The 27,984-nt window shown below is 43.7% G+C and overlaps 1 protein-coding gene across 1 annotated transcript in view; it reads left to right on the forward strand.

The window, feature by feature from the left end:
* Positions 1 to 799: 799 nt before the first annotated feature.
* The window catches only part of LOC126159970 (uncharacterized), a 77,794-nt gene continuing 50,609 nt past the window's right edge, over positions 800 to 27,984 (forward strand). Inside the window, exon 1 of the mRNA XM_049916777.1 lies at positions 800 to 889. The gene's annotated coding sequence lies outside the window, so the exon portion shown is untranslated. The remainder of the gene's footprint in view (positions 890 to 27,984) is intronic.

The following is a 27,984-nucleotide window of genomic DNA, read 5'->3' on the forward strand; positions in this document are numbered from 1 at the left end:
CTTTTGGATTGAATTTAAAAACATTTTCAATGGGCGTTGTGCGAAATGAAGCCAAAGAAGTGACTGTTGGTTTTCGAAAATTTGTTCCAGCAACGTGGGACACCTATTCTGAGATAGAAAACAAGATTTCAAAGGTTCAATAACTTTCGTAACTCCTGGCAACAATGACAACCATCTAGTTTTAATACTACCTAGAACTTTGCCGTATCCAGTATCAACGAAATCACAGAATGATTTCAGTTGGTCCACACGTTGTGGGTAAATGTGTGTCGTGCTCAGTGTAACTTATTTTAAGTTAGAGTAAGTAGAACGTGAGCCCAGGCACCGATGACCTCAGCATTGATATCCCTGTAACGTTCTTTAACGAAAACTTGTCACACTCGTCCGTCATTTCTGGAGTAGCAAATGATCTATACGAATCGCGAAGCACGCGCGTAAGTCACTGGCACTCAGCACGATGATGGAAGATGTTGTGTTCACACCTCTCCTCATCCCGTGACCAAAATGCAGCGTCTTTGTTCCAACTTTGCGTTGACCAAAAGCGGTTCTGGGAAATCGGTTGACGAAATCCGGTTTTTGGGGCGCCAGGCGAAGGGGGTGTGTGTTGGCAGCTGTATAGCGCGGTTCGAGGTAACGGACTGTGGCGTGGATGGGACGCAGGCGGTCCGGCAGTGCCGACACAGACGTAGACGCCCTGCTGCAGCCGTTCCCTCGCCTGCCGCGCGAGCTGGCAACGCCGCCCCGTGACGTCAGCGCTGGGTGTGGCAGCCGGCTGCCTGTGCGGCCCAGTTGTGACGCAGCAGCCTGGAGGGAAGCGGCGTGCCACGTTGTCCTGCCTGCCCAGACGGAGCTTGTGTATCTTGTGTCTGCACGGGAATACCTCAGAAAGGTAAGGCAGGAATTTATGGGAGCGGCGGATGTTCTGCACGCTTTTGTGTGGTTTTTGTCGCGTAACTCACTTACTGCTCTTGTCCAATACTTTGTCTTACTTTGAAAAATTACGACCGCTACGAACAAAGGGGTGGCTAACAGTGTGTTAAATGACCGTCTTGAGTGTTCAGTACTTTACAGGTCGTTACTTGTGGTATTGCTCCAGTCTGTGAAAACTTGAGCGAGAATAACTTGGAACGAATGGAAAATAACGCTACATTCAGTCGGCTAGTGTTCCGATCTGCCACTGTAGATTTCCCCAGAATTCACGTAGCACAGGTATTTAAAATGAAAACCTCGCGTTCTTACGTTCGTAGGACGCAAGTTTACGAAAACCATCAAACGCAGAACTTTGCAGTAAGCGAGTTTTAGTGCGACAAGGCGTGTAGCGGCTTGCAGGTGTGGCAGAAATTTATTTTTTAATGTTTCGCGTAATGTGGCCGAATTCAGACATCTAAAATGTTGTCAAGATTGTACTCATTCAGAGGTATAATCTTAAATTGCGGTTGTCACACAGTAAGAGAAGTACCGCAGTTGGAAACATTGCGCGTCGCGAGGTAACGTGACTAAGGGCGCTGAAATACGCGGACGTTAGTCAGACAGTATTTCAGAATGAGGGCAGTTACCGACTTCCAAGAAACTGCACGCGAGACTACGAGAACTGGAGAGATTTTTCCGCTACCCCCCTCCCCCGGCCACGTTGTCGCTGTTCATGGAGTCAACTTACACATCAGACGTATCGTTGTAATTTATCAGTACCTACCTATTCGCGACGCAATTTGCAGACAGTATCGCCACACCCTGTAGGGTATCTGCAAAAATTACATCGTCGTACGGCCCACACTTCAGTAGACATGACGTGTCAAAAATTTAGACGCGCGATAAACGGGATTTTCTTTAAAAAGCAGCGCAAATTAAGCAGACTGTGTTTACCCAGTATTTCGGAATGAGCACTTACTTTCGAACACACGTTAAGAACAATTTCAAACCGTTTGTAAACTTTTATCTCGCTTACATGCTTAACGTCAGATGTTACACACGTAAACTCGTCTGCAAAGTAATCAGACGTAGGAAGCTGTTTCGTGCGCGGGCGTTGCGGATCCTGACATCCGTTCGCGAATCACCACTCGTGGCGTCACGCAGACACGCTTGTGGCGATGAGACGCAGCACTCGCGTTCATTTCCGTATTTTCACAATTTTCTGGAATTAAGGTTGTGGTCAATGAGCAATCTGTAGCTTTGCCCAACGCCCTCATTACACAGAGGCGTAGTAGTTGGCGAATTCTTGAGAATTTATCGTAATGTTTGTGCTTCACGAAATAAACATTTCGTATTTTTTATCGCTCTGTCACGTCTCCTCGTTTGTGATTTGCTGATGAAATTTTTTTTAGCACTCTACAACGCTGCATCGCTTTGTTGGGCTGTTCTCGTGTTACTATTTGTCTGATGAGAGAGCCCGGTGTGTCGACAAAGCAACGCGTCAGCCATCTGTGAGGCGCGCCGTGTTCTGTGCGGCCTGCGCTTCAGCCGTATATTATGTGAGGGAGGAATGAATGTCGGTGATTCTGACGCCGTCACTTAGCAGCTTCTTTATTTGACGTTGAAATGACACGATTAAAGTGCAGTGTAGATTTCTATGTGCAGCCTGTAACGGCGGCAGAATCTAGATTTAATTTGTGCCATTTCCAGTGCAACAATTGCGAGAATCGAGGTAGATTTGTTGTTAGTTTCCGTCAGAGGGCTGAATCACGTCAGAATTAAAACATTTGTGGGGGCATTTGCTAATTATGTTTGACAGAAACCTACAGTAAACATTATTTCGTTTAGCCAGATACTGTTACAGAAGCCTTACCCGTTATTGATGGTAAGTCACAGTTTCGGAATCGTGGGTGGCCACTGACGTCGCATTTACAGGCACTTGGGCGTGACAAAGTACTGAATATGACCTGTCTTGAAAAGTTCAGAAATGTCGTGTATCAGGTAGACTGCACATCGTCGTAAAACGCAAATTCCACTATCAAAACTATGAAATTGATAATTTTAACTTCGCAAACAGGTAGATCAACATGACTGTTCAGTGTGTTCCCCTCATCCACTGCCAGCAAAGAACGCGTGACGTCACACGTGAGGGACAGGATCATTTGATAAAAGTTGCGCGAATTTCATGTATAATAAGTAACCCGGAATCGGTGCTCTAAATGCCCTTCACTTTCGTGACGTGGAACTATGTGTGGTGGTTTTCGTATTTATACTCGCCTATCACAAAATATGCAACGCAATTGATGCACGCCGTATTAAAGACCTGTTCAAAACGTGTCGTGTGTAGCGAGACAAGATTTGCTGAATTGTAGAAAACTGTGGCGTTCACGGATGAACAGTAGCAGCAGCCAAAACAGTTTCCTGAGGAGGCCTCCATTTAATCGCGATTGTGTGGAATCAGCTCTTTAGGTGACACATAGATATCCAATAATAAGGGAGTAAGGCCACTCGTGACTTGGGAATGTGTACAGAGTTTCCGGGTGCTTTCAGTTCATTAGGTGTTCTGTCCACCAGTAAAATGTGTGATAGCTGCATAAAATTTCACACTGCGGTGTCTCACAGGATACTTGGGCCGGCAGTAAACGTGACTCAACGTGGAGACGGTGGCGAGGTGTCGCCCTGACACGCGGCTGAGGGTAACCTGCGTGCAGGAGGAACCGTGCTGTACCGGTGTGCGGACATTGGCCACGATTTTAGCTGCTCCGAAGGGCTGGGTCCTTTATCTCCCCCTCCCCCTCCTCCTCACCCGCCGCGTAGTAAAGCCACTTACTGAGCCTTTCCGCTGATTTACTTAACACAGGACCAGAATCTCTTTGGATTTTCCGCCACATTTCTAGAGATACTTTCGTTGTGGAAACTATTAAATGCATCTCGCATTGAAATTCGCACCAAATTTCGAGCCACAGTAAAACTTCACCAATCTCGGAGATTTTGCGTTCGTCTAAATTATACTTGCCTTTTTCGGTGCTCCGGCGGCAGCTTTCTGTCGTGTTTTGTGTACCATGGGGTATCAGTTCCGTCTCTTATTAATTTATTTGGTACGAATCTCTCGAGTGCTGTTGATAACATTTCTTTGAACTTTAAGCCTCATATGGTCTTCACTTACATAGTTTGCAAGGATTGGGGAGTGTCTCTTAGAAAGAAGTCTACCGAATTTTTAGCAGCTTTCATAAATAGATATATTTCGCCTTTAGTTTTGGTGAATTTCTTTTTTACGGAATTGATCCTCGCTACGACTGTTCACTAATCCCTGTATCCGTCGTGATGCTCGGGATTATTTGTGGCTAAGAGGTCAAGTGTGTTTTCGTAACCATTTCGAATATGAATGGTCTCGTGAACTAATTGTTCAAAATAATTTAAAGAGACCATTTAGAACAATTACAGAAGTTGTTTTGTATACGGTCTGAAAATGAACTTTTGACAACATATGGAAGGTAGATTGAAGTCGCTACCAACTATAATTGTATGAGTAGCGTACCTATTTGTGATGAGGCTCAAGTTGTCTTTGAACTGTCCAGCAACTGTTTCATATGAGACCGGGGGTCGGTAAAAGGAGCCAGTTATTAATTTATTCAGGTTGTCGAATATAACCGCTGCCCACCCTAAGTGACAGGAACTATCTGCTTCAATGTCACTTGTGAGTTGGAACAGGCATTACATTATTTTTGCTTACGTTGTGCTTCTTGTTTCTGTTCTAGTGTAGATCATTACAATTACGGTTTTTCCCTCCAGAACCTAGGATGTTTTCTCTGTGACTCTGTAAATACCAGAGCTAAACAATGTAGAACAACGTACGTTAAAAGCATAGCATTCTGTATTACTACAGTTCTTTATTTCTAACATTTTTCAAAATGTACGTAGACTTTAGATGACATGTCATCATAGAAGTTCTTATGTCTATTTAGTAGCGTATTTTCAGTCATGTTTTGAACATTGTCCCGCTACACTTTATTAACTAATGTTTCGCCGCAAGAGATACCGGATTTTAGAGAGTAAATTAATATGGAGTATGTCGTTCTTCTTTTCAAACGTTCACATACCCATTTCTTCTTTCCTTATTGTCTTTTGGGCATGCAGTTGTAGTAATTAAAGTAGGCACATTGCAGTGACCAAAAAGAAATGATTAGCGTACATTCGCACTCCCTTTTACATCTTTCCGTTCTTGTTGTTCCCATGGCAATAGACTGTTTCTATCTCAATAAGTAAGCGTGAAAGGAAGCTACCGTACAGACAAAAAAAAATGGTTCAAATGGCTCTGAGCACTATGGGACTTAACATCTGTGGTCATCAGTCCCCTAGAACTTGGAACTAATTAAACCTAACTAACCTAAGGACATCACACACATCCATGCCCGAGGCAGGATTCGAACCTGCGACTGTACCGGTCACGCGGTTCCAGACTGGAGCGCCTTTAACCGCACGGCCACACCGGCCGGCCCGTACAGATAGAGGGATCTGTATTTATACTTGGCACAACTAATCACATACCGACTTAGTCGTCGGTATTGCTTTCGTTTCCCAAATGTTGTAAATGTTTCGATTTCGGAGAAGCAGCTCTGTATTTCCCCCTTACGTACTGGTTGCATCGAGTAAGATGGGAAGACGCCGGTTTGAAAGCGGACAGAAGTAGTACGAGGAAGGGCGTCCCTAACCTGAGGGATCGCTAGTCAAGCTACCTGGCGAAGGGGCAAGTGTGGCAAATGTCCGGCGTGGCAAATGTCCGTCATTCGCTGTACCACTGTGTGCTTGTAATCTGAAGTTGAGCCACTCACAGAGGTCCATCGTGGGCTGTAACTGCTGTATGGCGGCGAAACTTGGTATGCTAATGCGCCCTTGCGGAACCGATTTACACTGGAAAGAAATGTTCCCATATCTAATGGATTGCGAACGGAATGTGGACAGGAAGGGACAAACAAGTGAGAAAGGCAGAATGTCGATATTGCTAACCGCCACTTGCAGAACTTGTTCAGTATGAGCACCGGAGACTTCCGCGAGGTGTTGCGCAGTGGCAGATTCGCACCTGCTAACCAACATTGGAATTGATTTCCTCCGGCGCCAACTGGTTTCGCGTTAACGCACTAGCACGTCTACAGTGTTTCGCTGCCTTACCATACTCACAGACCACAGTGGACTTCGGTCAGTAGCTGCATTTTACTTACGAGCACCTGGTACTTGAATGTCTCAGACGGAGAAAAAAAAACGGTTCGCGAAAATTTCGCTGTCGCCTTGGTGGTCCATTTGGTGATAGACCATTCAGTAGTTAATCAGTTAAAAAAATCTGCAGTTTTCTCAGACTTCCGTCGTGTGTTTCACTTTTCTCAAAGCATCAAGGCTCTGCAAGTAGCCGTATTTCCAGTACAGGCGGCTGCCTAAACTGGAGCAGCTCGCAGCTGCTGATAGCGGCCGTCGACATTGACCCGTGGCGCAATGGTGTGCTGCGTGACGTCACACACACTCACGGATACAGCAGAACGCGTGGCTGCTATATTATTTTCTGTAAAGTGTTGTGGTGGAAAAGTGATCCGTTGCTTGGCCAGAGTTCTGGTACAGGTTGTCAGGTTACAGTATGGTTGTCAGTCAGCGGAGCCAAAGAAATGAAATGTTACAGTAACAATTTTTGTGTGGCACGTATTTCACGCATGTTAGCTTTGGAAGAGTGTCGTATGTCCGTTTTGGTGACGCACAGTTGGAATCGGCAGGTTCAGTGCTGGGCGCCGCTTGCCCCCGGTGTGGGGGCAGGTCAGGTCCACACCTGTGCAGCCGGCCGGCCAGCCGACACGTGAGCACGGCAGGCAGCGGCAGCCCCCACTCTCCGGACGGGCGCAGACCGCGCTCTCCTGTCCACTGTGTTTTTTTGTCACTTTTTTGTACTGCGTCTCACTGTTGCGTTCCTGTGTTTCGCGCCCTTTCAAATTTTCGCAAGCCCATTGGCCGAGTGGTCTAAACAGAAACAAAATGGCTCTGAAGATCATCGTGCATACATACCTGTGGCGCGAGTTCTCGGTAACATCCAGTATGGCCTCTACTTTGTGTAGTCAGTGATGGAGTGGCCTTCTGCTAATATTTCAAGTTCATTTCAGTCAGCCACAGTGCAATGAAACGCTATTTTAATCGCTAGATTTTCGAAAATAAACATTAAGAGAAATAGGGCTGTAGTAGAATTATAAACATTATAACTTCAATATAGGAGCCAACCGCAATTACGACACACACACACACACACACAGTTTAATTACACAAACCCGTGACCAGTTTCAGATTTTCAAGCATCCATTGTTAAGTGCTTTTGCAAGCTGATCAGTACTTGCGTTAACCAACCGCCTACGGCCAATCCAGCGATGCGAAATTTCGTCGTTTAGGTAGCAACAAACATCGATGCTCCCTGAAGGAATGAGTAGTCGAAACAACCACAACTGCAACATTTCGAGATTAGATGTACCCGCCACAGTTGTCTCACAGTATTAAAACGGCCCAACCAGCTTCGCCTGTCACACAGCACAGGATACATTAACCCTCGGCGAATCTCCTTCATGCGCCGAAATTACGTGAGGTTCTTCAGTACTCCACTCGCTCACATTGCGGAGATAAACTTTTTCAGTAAAGTGTTAGTTGCTTTGTCGCTGAATATCAGCGTGGGGGGCGCAATGTCCATCCTCAATTGATCCCTGCAATGTGGCGCAAATGTGGAGGCGCCGGCCGTAACAGTCCGCTTTTAATTGTTGTAAGGGATCCAGACGGTACGGTTTGGAGTGTAACCGCCGACGCACCGTCTTCCACACACTTTGCTGCCGTGTTAAGAGTTCGTGGCTTTTGCGTGCTATTGACTTGTGTGGACTGCGTACAAAAATCTCGTTCAGCCCCCCCCCCCCCCAACCCCTTACACGGTTTTTTGCAGCTGCCACATTTGGTCAAATACCCCGCATGTTCCAACACATGAAAAGTCTTGCCTTGTCGGCATTTTGGCAAGGCGCTGAATTCGTAATGGCATGCAATCATATTCGTACACTTAATACTGCGGAAAAATTCGAATTCTGGAAACGAGTGAATCGTTGTTGGTAGCCCTGTGTTTGGCCTTTCATCTGTCGTCCTTAGTTTCTGCACCAGTACGGTGCTGAGCAGCTCAACTCATGATCTCGATCCCCTTGCTCGTTTTACACAAGGCCAAGAATTCTTTAAATTCTTAGTCAGTCTGGTTCACAATATTACATGTACGAATCATTTCAATAACGTTCGTAATATCTGTACACGTAATGTGCCTCCAAGAACACCCGCGAAATGTTAACCATCAAAGTACTTCTGTGCCCTTACAATTAATCACCGCAGCGCCTAATATTTAATTCACAGGATCTGGTACTTTCTGAACACGCTTGGTTACACTTCACGTGCTGACTTTAATCCCAGTACATACACTGTGTACCTTAGTGTCGGGAATCTTTCCGTAAGCAATGAAAGATAATGTACGTAAATGATGAGTATATGCCTACTTCTACTGAACCCATATTACTCCTCTGTGGTACACAAGTTAATTATGTACGTACATGTAACCGATGCAGTTCCGCGTGTAACTGACGTATACAAAGACGCAGGTATCGTTAATAGGTCGAGTGTAAGTGTTTGAATTCTAAAATTGGATGTAGAAGTTCGTTATGTGGAGAGCCAAGTACGGAAACCACTGCATCAGTGGCTTTATTCTTCTTTCAAAATAATGCTGAGAAATTTATACACAAGCGCTTTCTAACGCGTAAATACCTAGTGTATGGTGAGCTGTCAGTGTTGCTGTTCATTAACTTGTAATTCACGCCCTGCCTACCCTTAGTTCACTTACAGTATCACTGAAGCGTCGTTCCTTTCCGTACGTAAAATTGCGATTACAAGTTACGAAATGCCACAGTAGGTGAAGTAACGTCCTCTATAAAGCACTGCAGGACCTTTGCTTGTCTCTGAGTTGCACAGCTGATACAATGAATTTTCGTTACCACTCACGAATAATTCCGTCTCTCTTTTATTTACGATTAAAATGCTTAATACTTGGGCAAATCTGCTGATAGCAAATATCGTTCTGCTTACTGTTTATCAAAACATGTCCCCGACCTTCATGCCTTCTTTCTTCTGTCGTGTAAATTTTGCCAACTCCAAGGAAACAAGACGACCGGCAAGTCAGGTATTTTTGTCTCCTTATCTATGAGTTTCAAACAGCTGTTTCTCTTTCTTTTTCTCCTACAGAAATTAGTATTGCGTATTTCTTTATACTTACCGCGTGTACAAATTATTTCCTCTTTTTTACTTATTTACATAAAAATATGCAAATAATCGTTACCACCTAGATGGACGTAAAACATGAAAAATATATCTATGGACGGTTAGTCTCTAATTTGGCTAAGAGAATTACTACCATCTTTGTGTCCTCTTTTATGTAGGTGCTTCAAAAACATATTCATTACATGATGAACGGTCCTGTTTTTATGAACTCACGCAAAGCTTTATTAACGTGACTTTTCTCGACCGAAATATTTCAGACAGGACTAAAGAAAACAACGATGCCGTCCACTCTTGGCAGTTTTTGTGTGGTGATCCACAGTGCGGACCTTACTGTAGTTAGTTTCTTACTGTGCTTAGTTTGAAGCGTCAGAAATTAAACTCGGTATTTGAACCTAAAGTAAGTGCAGCTTGCGGGGATGACGTCATATAGCGATATTTTGCGCGTTTATATTGTAAGAATTCGTATATTTAACTAAGGGATTTCGAGGGATTTTTTTCCTTGCTCTTTCTTCAATACAAAGCCACAAAATGGGGCACCAGTGCTCCGGTAGTATAAAACCGAATACGGCGACCGGTCAGTCTCCTCTGTATCAACGAATCAGAGCGCAGACAACAGCCACTTACTGGGAACCGCTGAAAGTGACCAGCGCAAATATATAAGGGTTACTGCAGAAAACAGCCGCCATAAAATAAGTTCTGGCCATCGTACTCGGCGCAGCACAAGGGAACAGACAGGGAAAATTTAGGTTCCTCTTCCGCCCACGAATGGCGCGTGGGTAGGGTGATCCTCGGTAAGGCGTCTTTATTGGCCGCAGTTTCTCGATTTTTCTCGTCGTCGTGATTTCGCTGCAAGCCTGGAAGCTTCGAGGAGACGCGCTGGCGCTGCGGAGCAGCGGCTTGTGGGCAGGAAGCGGGCGTCCGCGCAGTGCAGACAACTCCCGAGTCGCCAGGCCAGGGTCAGCGTGTGACGTCACGCGGCGAGGCTGGTGCAAACCGACTGCAGTGAGAAACACAGTGGTAGGAAGGAAGGGGGGGGGGGGGGGCAGCAGCGAGACTGACTTCACGGCGCAGCGATGAACGGCTTCGGTGAACAAAGTACCTTCCTCCATATTCCGCAAAGTGGTGTGAGGTTTGAATCTGTAGGTGGTTACTTAGTTTTACTGCATACCCCATCAAGACATTAATTTTGTGGTGCTTATGTTTAGATTTGATTGATACACGAGAAGTGTGTTGGAAAAGAGCACTATAACGTATTACGGTTATGCACATGAGGGTATACAGGTACATTCATGGCGGTGCATTTTGTGTGGTTCATATCGTTTGAAAGATGTTTCACGCTGATACGGAAAACACTGGGGCGTAAAATGTGTACGCCACAGGAAGTTTTCAGGCAGAAGAACGTTTCCTTCAGCTTGTATACATCATACAGAAGTGTACATGTTGGAATAATTTGACAACAGTAATTGTATAAATTTTTCGTTCCTGTTTAGATATAGTAAAAGTTGTCTGTGGACTGGCGCGGACACACACACACACACACACACACACACACACACACACACACACACACACGAGTAGTCCTACAAGAGTTTAGTTTCTACCGACTGAGCTGCGGAGCCATGGAAACAGAATGAGGTGGCGGTGTTGGCCGGGAGATTTGCTCCCGGGGTTGCTCGGCCGGTAGGAGAAAGCCGTCCCGTTTCACTCGACTTGGCCCATCTGCGCGGCGGTGAGATGAACCGAAGTTACGGGGGCGGCGCAAACACCCAGAGCCCGAGAGAAGGAAATTAGCGACTCCGTCGGGAATCGAACCTGGGACGCTAACCACGGACTGCGGACACTGCTGCACCGACCATGAACACGAGTCGGTCTGGGATACGCTGTGTGGGGCTCACCACCTCTCTTTCCTGCTAGAAGCAGTCAGTGTTCCGAAATTCTTCCGTTCATTACCGCCTTAACAACGTCGCGTTTTGTCTCTGTGGGGGGGGGGGGGGGGGGCGCCCAGGGGGGGTGGATGTGAAGATGTTCTACAAAACAAAAATCTACTCGCATTTTGACCTAGAACATGCGAATTTCTTCTCAGGTGGGTCTCTGATAAGAGCCGTGCTGTCCGTTCAACGGAAAGAAAGATTGTGTTTTGCGGCATGGAATATCCGCCGACAAGCTTCGGGGTCACGTTATTCTGTTTAAACGTGTTAATAAATCAAATGGCCATGCTAGTACTCGCAATTACGTAGGAAAATTATCTTACAAATCGCCTACTTTCAAAAAGAAATTCATAGCTCAGATCCTCAATAACAGAATTGCGGAATTGTATACAAAGAAAGATGGGTTAAACGAGAAAGCTTACTTGTTGTATCTTGAAATATTGATGCACTATTCGTAGTCTTAAAATTATCGAATAGATGATTTTTGGGCACTGGCCAATGATTTCATTGGTAAACAGAAAGAAGAAACACGCTGCAAGTCATGCGAAAAAGCGTCAAATTTGTGTAAGGGTGTTATCAGAGGTAACCAACAAGGATGTTCGAATAATAAAGTTTTAAACCCACGTTCTGTGAACGTGTTATTAGTAAAACTTGTATAATATTTCCAACAGCTAAGACCCAGTTACTGTCCAAAGGGCTGAAATTCAATATCGCACCTGCGATTAAAGAACCGCACGTGATAGACAATTTCATAGCAGGCCTTAAATTAGGTTTGGAGTGTACCAAAACGCCAAAGAATGTTCAAACGCGGTCAGGCTAAGAATTCTGTGAAATCTTAGGAAATGAATTGTCTGTCGCTCAATCAAAGCATTACGTTATAGAACCGTGAAAAGTTTTAATCGTAAACTGGAGAATAATGGCGCCCTAGTTACGAAAGCCGATAACGGGAACTCGTTAATTATAGCTTCCGTATTTCGGTTACTTCGGCCGGCTTTAAACATCTAAAATGTTGTAATGTACTGATTAAGAGGTATAATCTGACACGCAGTAAGAAAAGAATCACATAATCATCTTGTGGTGCAGCTCTTCTTGTCGTCTCCGTGCTTGCTAAGAAAATGGGATGAGAAGTTCCGCCTTATGCGAGACACCTTTTTTCTTTCTTTCACACATACATGTTTCAACACTTTTGTGCTGTCGTCAGTGGGTTCTATGTCTGTTTTTAACTGTAAATTTGTTCTTGACATATTAACATTTGTGTCGTTTACAACATTATGTAAAAGTTGCATTTATAACTTAATTGGCGAAAAGTGGGTGTAATCATGAGTAACATGCGTTACATGATATTATTGCCCACTTATTTTGGTAGCTGTTCTGCTACACAATATACTACTTGTCACCTGCAAACAGCAAAACGTAATTTATTTTAAATGCGAACATTTTTAGGTTAGGCTTTACCGTGACTGTTACTGACATTAAATGAAACAACAAGTTCACTGTTACCAGTCACCGTTTTATTTATTTCCACGACGCGTTTCGAAGGTTTAAACTCCATCATCGGGTGGATTTACATTAGTAAGTATTACATTTGTGTGTGTTGTGTTACGATTTTTTGTTTGTTATGCATTTACGAACGGAAATAAGACTGTATCGCGTTTTCTTTCCGTAACTTACAGTTTTGAAGTTGTGGTACGCTTCCCTGTATTGTCGGCGAAGTAAATAGGCTTACTTCTGTGCCTTTGTTCGCGTGGCAATGCAGTTTGTCAAAACATGGGCGGAGTTTTCGCTGCCATTACGTGTTGTTGTGGCTGTGTGGCGTTCATTTGTTTCGTAGCGTGTTCTGCTGGGTGAGGCGCGCGAGCTTCAATTACATTTGGCGTTAGTGGTGTGTGTGTGTGTGTGTGTGTGTGTGTGTGTGTGTGTGTGTGTGAGATGAGTACTGGGGCATAGAGAGAGAGAGACAGATAGAGAGAGAGAGAGAGAGAGAGAGAGAGAGAGAGAGAGAGGATATTTTGTGTGTGTGTGTGTGTTATTTGTATAGTTCTTCTATTGTAGCGAAGAGGGTTTTGTTGCACAGTGATGTGTATTCATTGAGTACTTTACTTCCTTGGGCTCTTGATTTTTGGATGTGGTAGTTTTCTTCTGTAGCTAATTTTTGGTGTAGGCTGCTGCTAGTTTTTAGGATGTGAAGGTCAGTTGTTGGGTGGTGGTTGTGTGCTACCAGGTGGTCTGCAAATGTTGAGTGTGTGCTATTGCTTTTCAGTGCTCTGAGGTGTTCATTATATCTGGTTCTGAAGGTCCTGCATGTTTGGCCCACATATACCGATTGACAGCAGTTGCAACTAAATTGGCCGTGTTGGTGGTATTTCTTCCGAGTCTGCTCTGTATTGTGTAGTTGGTTCTGTATGCTATGTTGAGTCCTTGTTTCTTTAGTATATTACCCACCCTGTGTGTGACCTTGTTGTTGTAAGTCATTATGTGCCATTTGTTGCTTACTGTCTGCTGATTTGTTGTGTGGTGAGTTGTGTTTGTATGTGTGTGTGTTTGATGGTTATGTGCTGTTTGTTTTTGTATTTTCTCGTTTATTTTGTCTACTCTCTTTGCGTCATATCCATTCTCCTGTGCAATTCGCTGTATCGTGTTCAGTTCTTGTGTGTAGTCATGCTTGTTCTTGGGTATTTTGTTCAGCCTGTGAAGTAAATATCTGAAGCTGGCTTCTTTGTGAGTTATGGGGTGATTGGATTAGTTATGAATAATGGTGCTGGTGGGTGTGGGTTTTCTGTAGATTGTCAATTCATGTTTGTTGTTTCTCTTGTGTATAGTGAGATCTAAGAAATGAAGTTTTTCATCTGTTTGTGTTTCTATGGTGAATTGTATTTGTGGATGGATGGAGTTTATGTTATCATGAAGTTCTTTTATGCGAGACAGTGGTTCATCTATTAAGCAAATTATGTCATCTATGTGTCTGTAACAATATATTATATTGTACTGTTTTGGTATTACTATTTTGTCAAAGATTTGTTTTTCTATCTGACTGAGGAAAATGTCAGCTATGAGACCACTGATTGGGGATCGAATGGGTAGTCCATCTTGTTGAGAGTAAAATCTGTCGAATGTGAAGTAGTTTTATTCTGTGATGAGCCTGAGTATGGCTAATATTTCTTGTATGTTTGTTGTGGGTATGTTTCCCTGCAGTTGGAGGTTTCTTTCTATTATGTTGATGGTTTCTTCTGTTGGGGTGTGTGTGTACATTGAAATTATATCAAATGAAACCAATGTTGCCGTGTTTGGTATGTTTTCATTTCTTACTTTTTCTAAGACTTCTGTTGTCAGTGTATTTGTATATTGTCTGTAGCAGTGTGTGTGTGTTTGGCTAAGTGGTATTTTGGGTCTTTGGTGAAGTTTATTAATAGACATATGGGTATTCCGGGTTTGTGAACTTTAGGCAATGATTTTAGGGTGGGGGCCTTGGGATTTTTATGTATCATTTTTTTAATCTGTTTCTGTGAAAATTTGTTTTTATGTTTCTCAGGGTTTTCTGTAACTCACTTTGGTATCAGTTTGTTGGGTCACTGGTTAATTCTGTGATGTTGTTGCTTTGGATGAATTCTAATCTTTTGTGAATGTATTCCTGTTTGTATGACTACTATTGAATTACCTTTGTCAGATTTTGTGATGATGGCATTTTCTTGTGTTAATTTATTCTGTAGCATTCTGTAGGCTTTTTCTTCAGGAGTCCTAGTGTTTTCTTTTATGATGGTTTTGTTCTCTTTGATTATGTTTCTTATTTCCTCAGCAATTAGTTCTCTTGTTAGGTTTGCATTGAATACAGGTGTGTTTAGCCTTTCTTGTTGCTTTATGATGTTTTCAGTTGCTGTTATGATATTTTCTACTGTCCTGTGTGACACCACTGTGTTAATGTTATGTTTGGGACTCTTTTCAAGTAGGCTGCTTTCTTGTTCAGATAGTTTTATGTCCATTAGATTAATCACTGTTTTGTGAAAGGTGTGTTTGTTGTATTGGTGGTGGTATTAGTGGGTGTTTGTGTGATGTAACATTCTTGTGAGTTTCTTTTGTTGGATTGTCTGTTTCCTGCCTATTATGGTATCTGTGTATGCTCTAACCCTGTACATTAGTTCATTATGTGATTAGCTAGTTCTATATGCAATCTGTATAATTCAATATTCAGAGTCAGTTTTTTGGAATACAAAGACCGGATTTCTTGCTTTATTCACGTGATTTCTGCCTCACGTTTTGTCTGCTGTGCTGCTGGTGACATCTTGTTTACAGTTATTGTTATATAGTTAGGTACAATTTTATAAGCCAAACATAGTTTATTGAACTTAATGTTGAGTATGGTTTTATGAAGTCTGATGGTTGTTCTGATATTTGTTGAAGAGCTGCAATGGAAATACCTGGCTTGGTGTAGAAATAATCATCTTGTGGTGCAGTTCTTCTTGTTGTCTCCGTGATTGCTAAGAAAATGGGATGTATCACAGTTCGAAACTTGGCGTGTCTCGAGGTGACGTAACTCACAGTGCTGAAATACCTGGTCGTCATTCACCCAGTACTTCAGAATGATGGCAGTCAGCGACCCGGAACCAACTTCAGACAACATTTCAAACACTTGAGATAAATTCCCCTAATGTCACCCCGCCCCACACACATACACACACCCACATAAACATGTGCGCGCACTGGGAGATTGGCATGTCGAACATTTAGTCGCGCGAGAGATTTTCTTTTGTTTAAAAAGGAGTGTCAACTAGCCACACTGTATTCACGCTGTGTTTCAGAACGAGAGCACTTGCCCACCTCGAACACACGTTAAGAATAATTTCAAACCATTCCTAAACTCCCATAATACATGCGTAACATAAGATATCACACGCGTTAACTCGTTTATAAAGCAGCCAGTCGTCGGGTGCTGTTTCGTGTGTTAGCATTGCGTGTCCTGTAATCGACTCGCGAATCAGAACCCGTGACGTCATGCCGACATGGTTGTGGTGCTGCGTTCATTTCAGTTTGTTGTTGTTGTTGTGGTCTTCAGTCCTGAGACTAGTTTCATGCAGCTCTCCATGCTACTCTATCCTGTGCAAGCTTCTTCACCTCCCAGTACCTACTGCAACCTACATCCTTCTGAATCTGCTTAGTGTATTCATCTCTTGGTGTCCCTGTACGATTTTTACCCTACACGCTGCCCTCCCAACACTAAATTGGTGATACCTCGATGTCTCAGAACATGTCCTACCAACTGATCCCTTCTTCTGGTCAAGTTCTGCCACAAACTCCTCTTCTCCCCAAATCTATTCAATACCTCCTCATTAGTTATATGATCTACCCATCTAATCTTCAGCATTCTTCTGTAGCACCACATTTCGAAAGCTTCTGTTCTCTTCTTGTCCATACTGCTTATCATCCATGTTTCACTTCCATACATGGCTACACTCCATACAAATACTTTGAGAAACGACTTCCTGACACTTAAATCTACATTCGATGTTAACAAATTTCTCTTCTTCAGAAACGCTCTCCTTGCCATTGCCAGTCTACATTTTATATCCTCTCTACTTCGACCATCATCAGTTATTTTGCTCCCCAGATAGAAAATCTCCTTTACTACTTTAAGTGTCTCATTTCCTAATCTAATTCCCTCAGCATCACCCAACTTAATTCGACTACATTGCATTATCCTCGTTTTGCTTTTGTTGATGTTCATCTTTTATCCTCCTTTCAAGACACTGTCCGTTCCATTAAACTGCTCTTCCAAGTCCTTTGCTGTCTGTGACAGATTTACTACGTCATCGGCGAACCTCAAAGATTTTGTTTATTCTCCATGGATTTTAATACCTACTCCGAATTTTCCTTTTGTTTCCTTTACTGCTTGCTCAATATACAGATTGAATAACATCGGGGAGAGGCTACAACCCTGTCTCACTCCCTTCCCAACCACTGATTCCCTTTCAGGCCCCTCGACTCTTATAACTGCCATCTGATTTCTGTATAAATTGTAAATAGCCTTCCGCTCCCTGTATTTTACCCCTGCCACATTTAGAATTTGAAAGAGAGTATACCAGCCAACATTGTCAAAGTCTTTATGTAAGTCTACAAATGCTAGAAACGTAGGTTTGCCTTTTCTTAATCTAGCTTCTAAAATAAGTCGTAAGGTCAGTATTGCCTCACATGTTCCAACATTTCTACGGAATCCAAACTGATCTTCGCCAAGGTCGGCTTCTACTAGTTTTTCCATTCGTCTGTAAAGAATTCGCGTTAGTATTTTGCAGCTGTGACTTATTAAACTGATAGTTCGGTAATTTTCACATGTCAACAGCTGCTTTCTTTGGAATTGGAATTATTATATTCTTCTTGAAGTCTGACGGTATTTCGCCTGGCTCGTACATCTTGCTCACCAGATGGTAGAGTTTTGTCAGGACTGGCTCTCCCAAGGCCGTCAATCGTTATAATGGAATGTTGTCTACTCCCGGGGCCTTGTTTCGACTTAGGTCTTTCAGTGCTCTGTCAAACTCTTCACGCAGTATTGTATCTCCCATTTCGTCTTCATCTACATTCTCTTCTATTTCCAGAATATTGTCCTCAAGTACGTATAGACCCTCTATATACTCCTTCCACCTTCCTGCTTTCACCTCTTTGCTTAGAACTGGGTTTCCATCTGAGCTCTTGATGTTCATACAAGTGGTTCTCTTTTCTCCAGAGGTCTCTTTAATTTTCCTGTAGGCAGTGTCTATCTTACCCCTCGTGAGATAAGCCTCTACATCCTTACATTTGTCCTCTAGCCATCCCTGCTTAGCCATTTTGCACTTCCTGTGGATCTCATTTTTGAGACGTTTGTATTCCTTTTTGCCTGCTTCACTTACTGCATTTTTATATTTTCTCCTTTCATCAATTCAATATTTCTTCTGTTACTCAAGGTTTTCCACTAACCCTCGTCTTTTTACCTGCTTGGTCCTCTGCTGCCTTCACTACTTCATCCCTCAGAGCTACCCATTCTTCTTCTACTGTATATCTTTCCTCCATTCCTGTTTTTGTTCCCTTATGTTCTCCCTGAAACTGTCTGCAACATCTGGTTTAGTCGGTTTATGCAGGTGCCATCTCCGTAAATTCCCACCTTTCTGCAGTTTCTTGAGTTTTAATCTATAGTTCATAACCAATAGCTTACGGTCAGTCCACAACTGCTCCTGGAAATGTCTTACAGTTTAAAACCTGGTTCCTAAGTCTCTGTCTTACCATTATATAATCTATCTGATACCTTCTAGTATCTCCAGGATTCTTCTATGTATATAACCTTCTTCATTTCAGTATTTTCACAGTTTTATGGAACCTGCTGCGCTCCCTTGCACCTCGGTTAGACTGAGGCGAAGGCTGGATTAGCAGCAGGCGAATTCTCGAAGTTTTGTCGTGATGTTTTGCTTCGTGAAATCAAATATTGCATGCTTCTCTTTTCATCTGTGACGTCACGTCTCCTGCTTTGAGATTAGCTGATGAAAGGGAAGCTATCAGACACAACACTTTTTTTTTGTACTATGCAACGCTGCAGTGCTTTGTTTTGGCTGTTCTTGTGTTAAAATTTGCGTGAGAAGTCCATGGCGTGCTGACAAAGCAAAGCACAAGGGATATCTCCGAAACGCCTCGAGTTCTGTGTGGCTTTTTGTGCAAAAAATTTGCCGCAATCGTGCTTCGGCGTTAATAGCATCCTTTGTTAGGGAAGAATGGGCGACTGTGACGCTGTCACTTACAAACTTCTTTACTTGAGGTTCAAATGACACGATTAAAGAGCAGTGTAAATTTTCACGTCCAGCCTACAACGACGGTAGAATTTTGTCATTTCCAGTGCAATAACGGCAAGACTAGGCGTAGATTACTCTGGTATTAGTTTTCCTGAAGAGACTGAATGGCGTCAGAATTAAAACATTTGCGCACGTATTTGCTACATACGTTCGATACAAATCTATAACAAATTTCAGTTTTTTTAGCCCTCTAAGGCTTAACCGTTGATGGTCAGTCACTGTTTTGGAAACATGGGCAGCCGCTGACATTACAAATCTTGAGACTTACGCAAGACAAAAAGTAATGAAAATGACCCGTTTTGAAGAGTTCAGAAATGTCGTGTACAAGTTAAACTGCATATCGTCGTAATACGCAAGTGAGACTAACAGAAGTATTAAATACGAAATTATAGCTTCGCAAACAGGTAGATAAACCCAGCGACTGCCGAGTCTGCTCCCCGCATCCATTAGTGGCAATATTCAGAACATGGTACCTCTACTTCAGCAGAAGCACCGTCCTCCGGGTTTTGTGCGTAAAACGTGCTTGGTGGTGCGTAGAGCTGGCCGCATCTTCGTCGTAAGTAGTTACAGAGTGCACAGCAGGCAGGCGCCGCATTCTGCATATTTTCTGTATCGATTTTTAAAGGACTGGAATGTGGAAGAGAGAGTCGGAAACACGTTCTCCACAGTTCTTAGACAACGGGATTGGGGATAATAGCAAACCACCTTCTCAGAATTTAGTACCTTGAGACTATAGGGATCAATAAAATCGTGCCTTACGCAGAAGGCATCTCTCCTGCAGAAACATACGGCAGTTTGTGACCTATGACACAAGATTCACACGGTATTCTTAACTTACTTTTCTTCGGTTTGTTGCAAAATACTGTGTTTCGCACAACGCCACCATCAGGTATCCCGTCATTGGTTCCAAAGCCTCCATAGTGAACTCGTAATTTGCGTTCACTGTTGCAAGCAGCACCATGTTACAGTAGCCATTGTAGTTGCCACTCTCCAAGAGGAGGGAGGATAAACGCGCACGTGTTCGCCGTCGATATGATCGAGACATTTCGGAACTCTTTTGCATTGTAAATCCATCCCTCTTGAGACCTTGGGAACTGTAACATAGGAAGGAAAAACACAGCTACATATAAGGTAAACTTTTTTTTAATTTACACCTACCTCCATGTGTTCATTTATCATAGCGGCACAAGTATCTGGCATAATTTTCGAGAGACCCAGTTGTGAAATAGCAACACTATGCTGCAGATGACGGTATGTAGGGCCAGTAGCTAAGTACCTTAATGTTGGTGCTGATTTCTCATGCGGTGCCGCAGCTCTCCCCATCTGTGTCTCCCGTCTTTGTAGTAAAGGGCTCACGAAGGGGGAGCAAGTGCTGCTAAGTTTCTCCATCCATTCTTAGGTAATTGTCGAAATCACCACACTCCAAAACTGGCAACATTTCTAGGTGAGAGACTCTCCTCTCTTCTTTGCAGCCATTTCTTCGTCGAAAATGTTGGTGTCCTCCTCCTCTTCTTGCTCGAGCAGCCGTATAGTTTGAGAACCGGAAGTGCGCACAGCGACAGCCAAACGACGTCCTCGCCCACCCTGCCCCGCTCCACACAGCAGGCTGACAGTCGGTGCGCGAGCAGCCGCGGTCGAGCGGTTCCGCCACCGAAAATCCGCGCGTTTTCTGCCGGGAGAAAGTGTCCTGTGGAACAGCGCTTCGTGCGAACAATTTACCCGCGGCGGGAAATGCGCGTGCTCCCGCCTACGCCCTGACAGCTTCCCCCGCGGTAAAACGCCGTGTCGCGTAGCGCCGACGGGGAAATTGCCCGGGACGCTGAGCGCAGAGACGTGCTGTGGGAGGGAGGGTGGGAGGGAGGGAGTGGGAGCCGCTCCACGCCCTCAGGAGTGGAGGGACGGCAGCCGGCCTGGCAGAGGCCGAACCACGCAGTGGGGTGGCGAGTGCCAGTTTGTTCAGCCCTTCCAGGCGAATTGCGCTGCTGAACTCACGGATAGTAATATTCCCGTGTCACGACAGGGTGGCGAGCGAGAATGTTACCGGATCGCTGCTGAACGGCTGTTTCTGAGACACTCGCCACTGGCCAATCTCTATTCTCAGAGTGCGCGTGTCCGTGACGTCCACAAATGCGCCAATACTTTGTCAGTTGATTTTGATTCATATACTCTGTTAGGAAAACATTATCTCGTCTCTTCTTCATTGGCGTTCGTATATGAGCAACTTACTTTCTGGAGTTGAGGTTTAAGAGTGCCGTTGGCGGCTGCTCCACACGTGGTACACCTTCGGTCGTACAGGGCGGCGCGAGGCACACACAGACTGTTTCTGCAGCGTCGTGGCGTATCCCCAGTCCAGACCAAACGCTGCCGAAGCTGCCGACACAGGCTGCTTGTAACACTGCAACCGGTTGTACGTGGCGTGTGCAATCAGATACCAAATTTGGTATATTACGTACTATGCCCGAAAACGGCAAATAGTCCTGTCCCGGAAAAGCCACGTATAACACTTCTGTCAAATACAGCTACTGTTATACTATAACCTCAAAACTGGAGGCATTTCGTATAGTGAAATTATTTTTATTCAAGCAATTATAGTATAAAGAAGCAGAGCAGTGTTACCTTCTGACAGGAATTTTGTTATGTTGACCGTGTTGTACCTTACAGAGGTGGTTTATCGGAAGTGAAACACAAAATTACGTAAATATTTAAACAGTAACAAACAATATCTTACCGATCTACACTGTTCAAAGAATAAAGAAAACGGTCACCAGCCTAATTAGGCAAGAGAAAGACTATCGTTCTTGTATAAGAAAGTAGGTGTGAGTAACTTCACTGGACAAACACAGCCTATACTTTGCCACACGCGAGTGCAATGAACTCTGGCACCTGAATACAGCACGTTCACGTTAAGGCTGGAGCTACCAAATCAGAACAAACTATTTGCATAAATATAACACATAACAAAACACAGTATTACCTTGAAGACTTGGTCAAATTGAATGCTCTCAATATCGTTACTACTAATATTCACTGTAGAATCGTAAATTGGACACAGATTTAATATTACTTTTCAAACAAATTCCTATCTGACATGAAATATGGATATGGTCCACAGCAAATTTAGTTACTGTGCGTAGATTTAGTCTTTCGCTACTAAGCACCTTTCTACTTAAAATGAAAATTAAATGGAATTAACTAACAGATTACTCCTCACTGTCTTTTGAATAAAGAAATTATTGTTTTCATAGATAGTGGTCTTTTTATGAATCGTTATCTAGCATGAGCACAGTAGACAAACTGTTGCTCCTGTTACACCATTAATGGTCACTTTTAATACACAAGAGGAACCCAATATTGTACACAATTTCACTTGAATAGCAAGAATAGTAGAAACTACTTTGAGTGGAGAGGTGCCCTTAATCATGACCTCTGTAGCAGAGCATACTAAACACAATTTAAATACACTAAAGAAACAAGGTCTTAACAAGTATGAACATGTAAACCTCCAATAGTATTAGTTCTCAACTCTTACTGCAGTAGAACACAACTCGATGTGGTTATAAGACAACAGCTCGCCTTTGGTTGATTTTCAACAGACTGCACTGTCATCATTTACTAAGCAAACTTCATAAGCCTCAGTTTTGAGGACTTTCACTTTAGAAGTTGGCAATAAAATTTTAATAAGCAGTTTTAATAGAGAAATTATTTTCAGCAAGCATTATTTACTATATTACGCAGTTCTGCTAAAACACTGAGCTTTAAATGTTCTTTCAATAAAGACACTCGGTAATCACTTTAGCATGGGAAGGACCCTAAGTGGTTGTGTGACTAAGGATAAAAAAATCAAGGTAGGTATAAGAGTTCGAGTATGTTACCTTGTATTTGTCCACACTAAAACATCCAATGAGCTGATCCTTCGCCATACACTTCTACTATTCCTTGGTTCCTTTTCAGTGGCTGCGCAATGTGGTGGCGATTGCATGTAGGTAGGTGGATTTGCAGGTAGAACTGCTGGACTCTGTCATTTCTTGGTGGCGATGATAGATGTGAATTCAAGAACAGTTCCAGCTCTTTATCCATCCATCCGAGGCATTGGAAAGCGCCACGGAAAGCCTCTCTCGGTACCAGCACAGTACACAACTTTTACGTGAGCAGTTGACAGTTTGGTAGCTCGGCCCCGACTGACTCTTGGTTCCACCTTTCTGTCCATGCCCACCACGTTTAGCGCGTGCTACAAAGTTCCGTTCCCGAGGGGAACCACAACACCTTTTACATATGAAATAACTTCAGAACCCTAAGTGAAGGTCACCAGTTTACATACCAGCAAACAAACGTTAAAAAAACAGAACATTAGCATATATTGACATTTCTACAAAAAATTATTTAAACAAAATTACAATTATATACATTAAGGTCCGTCTCCCTCCGAATGAGACAAAGAATTTAAATGATAGATACACTACATTGCATAGAATCAAACCATGACATCAGAGTTTTTACAAAGAAAGGACTATACAGTTTTGTCATCGATTCAATCAAACATCATTTACAGAAACTCAACGATGTGACATTAAATAAAACAAAAGGCAAAATGAATCAGTAGAGCATTAGAGCTATGGTGTTACATGCTGCATATCGGCGGGCACATTTCTCTGTACGACATGCAGCCCGTCTTGTTCTCTCTAGTGTGTTAACTTTATTCACAAAAACGTGATTCCTGTTTTCGGTAGTTACATGCAGACATCAGTTTAAATACGTACAAGCAGAGACGAATTTCAAAATTATCGACATGTGCTGTGTTTTACCTATAAGGAAGACGCCGTTTTCACATCGTTTAAGTGACATCAGAAGACATCAATGTGTACGACACTGTCTTGCTAGCGTCATTCACGAGTGCAGTTTGCTACTGAGCTCGGAATGGAAATGAAAGAAAATTACAGGTTGCCTTAGAAACGTCCTTCTGTGCAAGAAATGAGAGTTGAAACTACCGCTCGCGAAGCAGACAGCGTAATTTCGAAGTAGAGACAAATCGCTATCAAAGTATAAGTGGGCCACGTCACAGATGTATGCGCTTGTTCGCGCCCTGGCAAGACTGCTGTGGGAAATCTTAACCCAATAGTCTCCGTCAATGCACGATAGTTCCAACTGCATATTCCAGTGTATTCAACTAGATCCCTAATCGAGCTAAAGTAACGCCTAGATGCTCTGAAACAAATAGAACTCGATGGTTACAATGGCTGTGTCAATACCATCTCTGTATCACATTACACTGCCCTTGGGAGATGCATACACTCTCGTCTCACGATTACAGCTGCGTAAATAAAGCGAAATGGATTCCCATTTCACGAATCTGGATTTACGTGAGCCGTTTGTGGCACATGGAAGTTTGTGCGGGATTTGGGTTCGAGTCCCGCTCCGGCAAAACGTTTCATGTTTCGCAAATAGCGGACGTCAATTCGGATTCGCGAAATGGGAATAAATTTCACAATAAATGTAAAACTCTTTCCAAGCTAGATGAACCACAGATCGGTGGTAACGTTTCTACTGAGGTTATGTTTCTCACACGCAAACAGATTGTCTATCGGAAAAACATCACAAATTGCAGTTTTGTAAGCTTTTTTATTGTGTCAGATGTGACGCTTGCATATCTTCCGTATAAAGGAGGTAACAGAATGAACCGTGAACGCTGCAGGGTTGTTTATACTGTTGTAAAACTTGCTGACATTTTAATTTTGTGACGCACGACAGATCAAGCTTGCCTATCTGGACATGTTTAAAGTTGTGTCTTTAAGGCGTGGGCGGCTAGCTCAGCTGGCAAGAGTGAAGGTTCCGCACTGGAAGCCTCTTTCGGGGCACAAACGACACAACAGCCAGAATACTCGGGTGCGGCTGGCGTCCTGTTGTTGACAGACAGGCGCGGAAGTAAACACTGTGTCTGCAAGCCTGGACACTGGGGAGGCACACAGCACAGCCGCCGGGAGAGAGCGGTCTGCCGCCGGTGGAGACACCTGCTTCCGCTGCGGCCAGCCCGGGCTGCACAGAGGCCGGGACTTCCCCGAGCAGCTGACGCAGTGCGGCAACACTCGCGGAAAAGTACTGGCTGCAGTTGGATGAGGGTGGGGAGCGGGGGAAGGGGAATGTGCGGCAGAGAAGGCGGCGCGCCGGCGGAGCGCAGAAAGGCCCTGGTGCTGAAAGTACCCTCCACCACACACCGTAAAGCGGCTGGAAGTAGGTTACTTTCTCCTTTTGGATCACACCCCAGCTGTGCCGTGGGATTAGAATTTTCTCAGGTACTTGGCAAAGTGAGTTATGACATGGAAGTTGTATGCTTTGGGTTTTCCGCAATTTTGTGATTAAACCGCCCTTAGTCCACTCACTCGGCTCGTACTGCTTCAGAGCGCAATTTCCAATTATTTTACACCTTGTCCATAATTCCTTCACGTCCATCACATGGAAATTAAATGATGCCTATTCATTGTCTCAAGATACTAATACCTGCCTATCTACTATATCCATCATAGATATTCTCCTAGGCTTCGTGAAGCATGTATTAGCTTCAGTAACCATCGTCCCTACGTTGAAATAGATATCATCAATTCCTGTCCATATAGTTACAATATCTATAGCGTCAGGTCACTTTGTAGTTTCATCGTCTAAAACATTCCCAATGTGTGTGGGTTCCCGAAATAGCGGCTCAAGACAGTTCTCAGAAAAAGCGCAGTTGCACTTTCTCTTGCGATTCCACTTGGTTTTCTATCACATCCTCGCATCTTTCGATATCTGCTATTTTGACGTTTGTGCGATTATTAAAGGCGGAACTACGGACCAATATTCGTCAGTGAAACAGTTTTGGAAAAGGACGTTTAGTATTTGGGGCTTTTCTCTGTAATCCAAGGTTTTGAGGTTTTCTGAGGAATTGGAAGAGGAGTTAAACGTAATGGACAGTGTCGTGGAAGGAAGATACAAGATCAACAAGGCGATTCTGACGAAATTAGATTAGGAAAAGAGACGCTAAAAGTAGTAGGTGACCTTTCCTAGTTATGCTTAACTGATGGTAGACAGAGTAGAGAAGATATACAATGCACACTGGTAAGGGCGAGAAAAGCGTTTCCGAAGAAGAGAAATGTTTAAAATTCGAATATAAATTTAAATATTAAGAAGTCTTTCCTGACAGTATTAGTGTGTAGCCTATTCTGGAAGTGAAATGTCGACGATAAAAAGTTCAGACGGAAAAGGAACAAAGGTTTTAGATTGCAGTGCTACAGAAGAATGCACAAGAATTGATGTGTAGATCACGGAAGTAATGAGATACTGAATAGAATTGCCGCGCAAAGAAATTTGTGACACAACCTGACTAGAAGGAGGCATCAGTTGACAGGACACATTCTCAGGCAGCAAGGGATCCCCAATTTAGTAGTGGAGGGAAGTGTAAAACAGGGGGGTTGGGGTGGACAGATGGTTTCGACCTATTTATTCACTTAAAGTGGGACTAAAACTTCCTGGTACCAGTACATCCTGTCAAGTTGGTAGACAGGATTTGACTTCTGAATTCGTTGAATGCTGCACATAAGGCTCTCCTTACTCTAATTTAGTTCTGCTGTGGGGTTCTGGCCGCGCGTAGTTCTGCAGTGGAGCTGTGTTTGCCTCCTAACGCTGGTGCGGAGCCACGGCGGGTGTCGGCCCTCCTCCCTCACCACTCTGGCCGGCGCAGCCGTGCCGGAAGCGTGTCGCACAGTACTGCCGAACTCTGCCCACTGGAGCTCAAGACAGCCGCTGGTGGTATTTTCATGCTGACCCCCCACATAACCTGCCTGCCTCTGTATGCGTATTTACAGCCGTACTGAGTGATGCTGAAAGATACAGTTACCAGTTTGATCTCTTGCTTCAGACGTTGTGGAACATAACAGTGCAGTGATACTTCAGAGGTGATTAATCTTCTACTTGTTGAATAGTCTACTTTGGTAAAGTAAATAGTCAGCATCAAGGCTCGTCCGATGGACCCCGTACAACCACTCACACGAAGAAACATCCGTAGCTAAAGACAGGAAAGTCGCACGGGTCACACCAATATTCAAGAAAGGAAATGGGAGTAATGCGATGAAAGACAGCCTCATATCACTGGAATCAATCTGCAGAATAATTTCAGAATATATACCCCGTTCGAAAATGAGTTACCTCAAAGAAAGCGATTTGTTCAGAAAAAATTTCTTGTAAAGCACAACTAGCTCTTTTTTCACACCAAATAACGAGCGTTGTCGACAGAGGATCTCAAATGTATTCCATATTTATGAATTTCGAGAAGGCTCTTGAGAGCGGTCCTCACATGCAACTTGTAATCGAACTGCGTGTCGCCGGCCGCTGTGGCCGATCGGTTCTAGGCACTTCAGTCCGGAACCGCGTTGCTGCTACGGTCGCAGGTTCGAATCCTGCATCGGGCACGGATGTGCGTGATGGCCTTAGGTTAGTTAGGTTTAAGTAGTTCTAAGTCTAGGGCACTGATGACCTCCGATATTAAGTCCCATAGTGCTTAGAGGCATTTGAACCATTTGAAACGGCGTGTCCAGGGAGTGCCTTCCCAGTTGTGCGACTGGATTCGTCATTTCCTCGCAGAAAGGTCGCAGTTCGTAGTCATTCGAGGAAAGTCATCGAGTAAAACAGAAGGTGCATCTATGGTGCTCCGAGGAAGTGTTGAAGGTCCTCTGCCGTTCCTGACGTACGTAATTGCTTTACTAGATAATGTGAGCAGCCATTTTAGACTGTATAAAATGATGACATTTACCGGCAGGTAAGGTCAGCAGAACATCGAAACCAAATGCAAAATGATTTGGAGACGGTGACTTGTTTGTACGGATACTGGCAACTGATCCTACATAATGACATGTTAAGCTATATGCAAAACCGACTGAAATTACCATTACGGACAACTTAAATTTGAAAGAACACACAGAAAATCTTGTTGTGAAGGCGAACCAAAGAGCGCATTTTATTGGCAGAACACTCAGTAGATACAATAGAGCTACTGGAGAGAC

This window comes from Schistocerca cancellata, unplaced genomic scaffold, assembly GCF_023864275.1.
Source record: "Schistocerca cancellata isolate TAMUIC-IGC-003103 unplaced genomic scaffold, iqSchCanc2.1 HiC_scaffold_1150, whole genome shotgun sequence".
Lineage (NCBI taxonomy): Eukaryota > Metazoa > Arthropoda > Insecta > Orthoptera > Acrididae > Schistocerca > Schistocerca cancellata.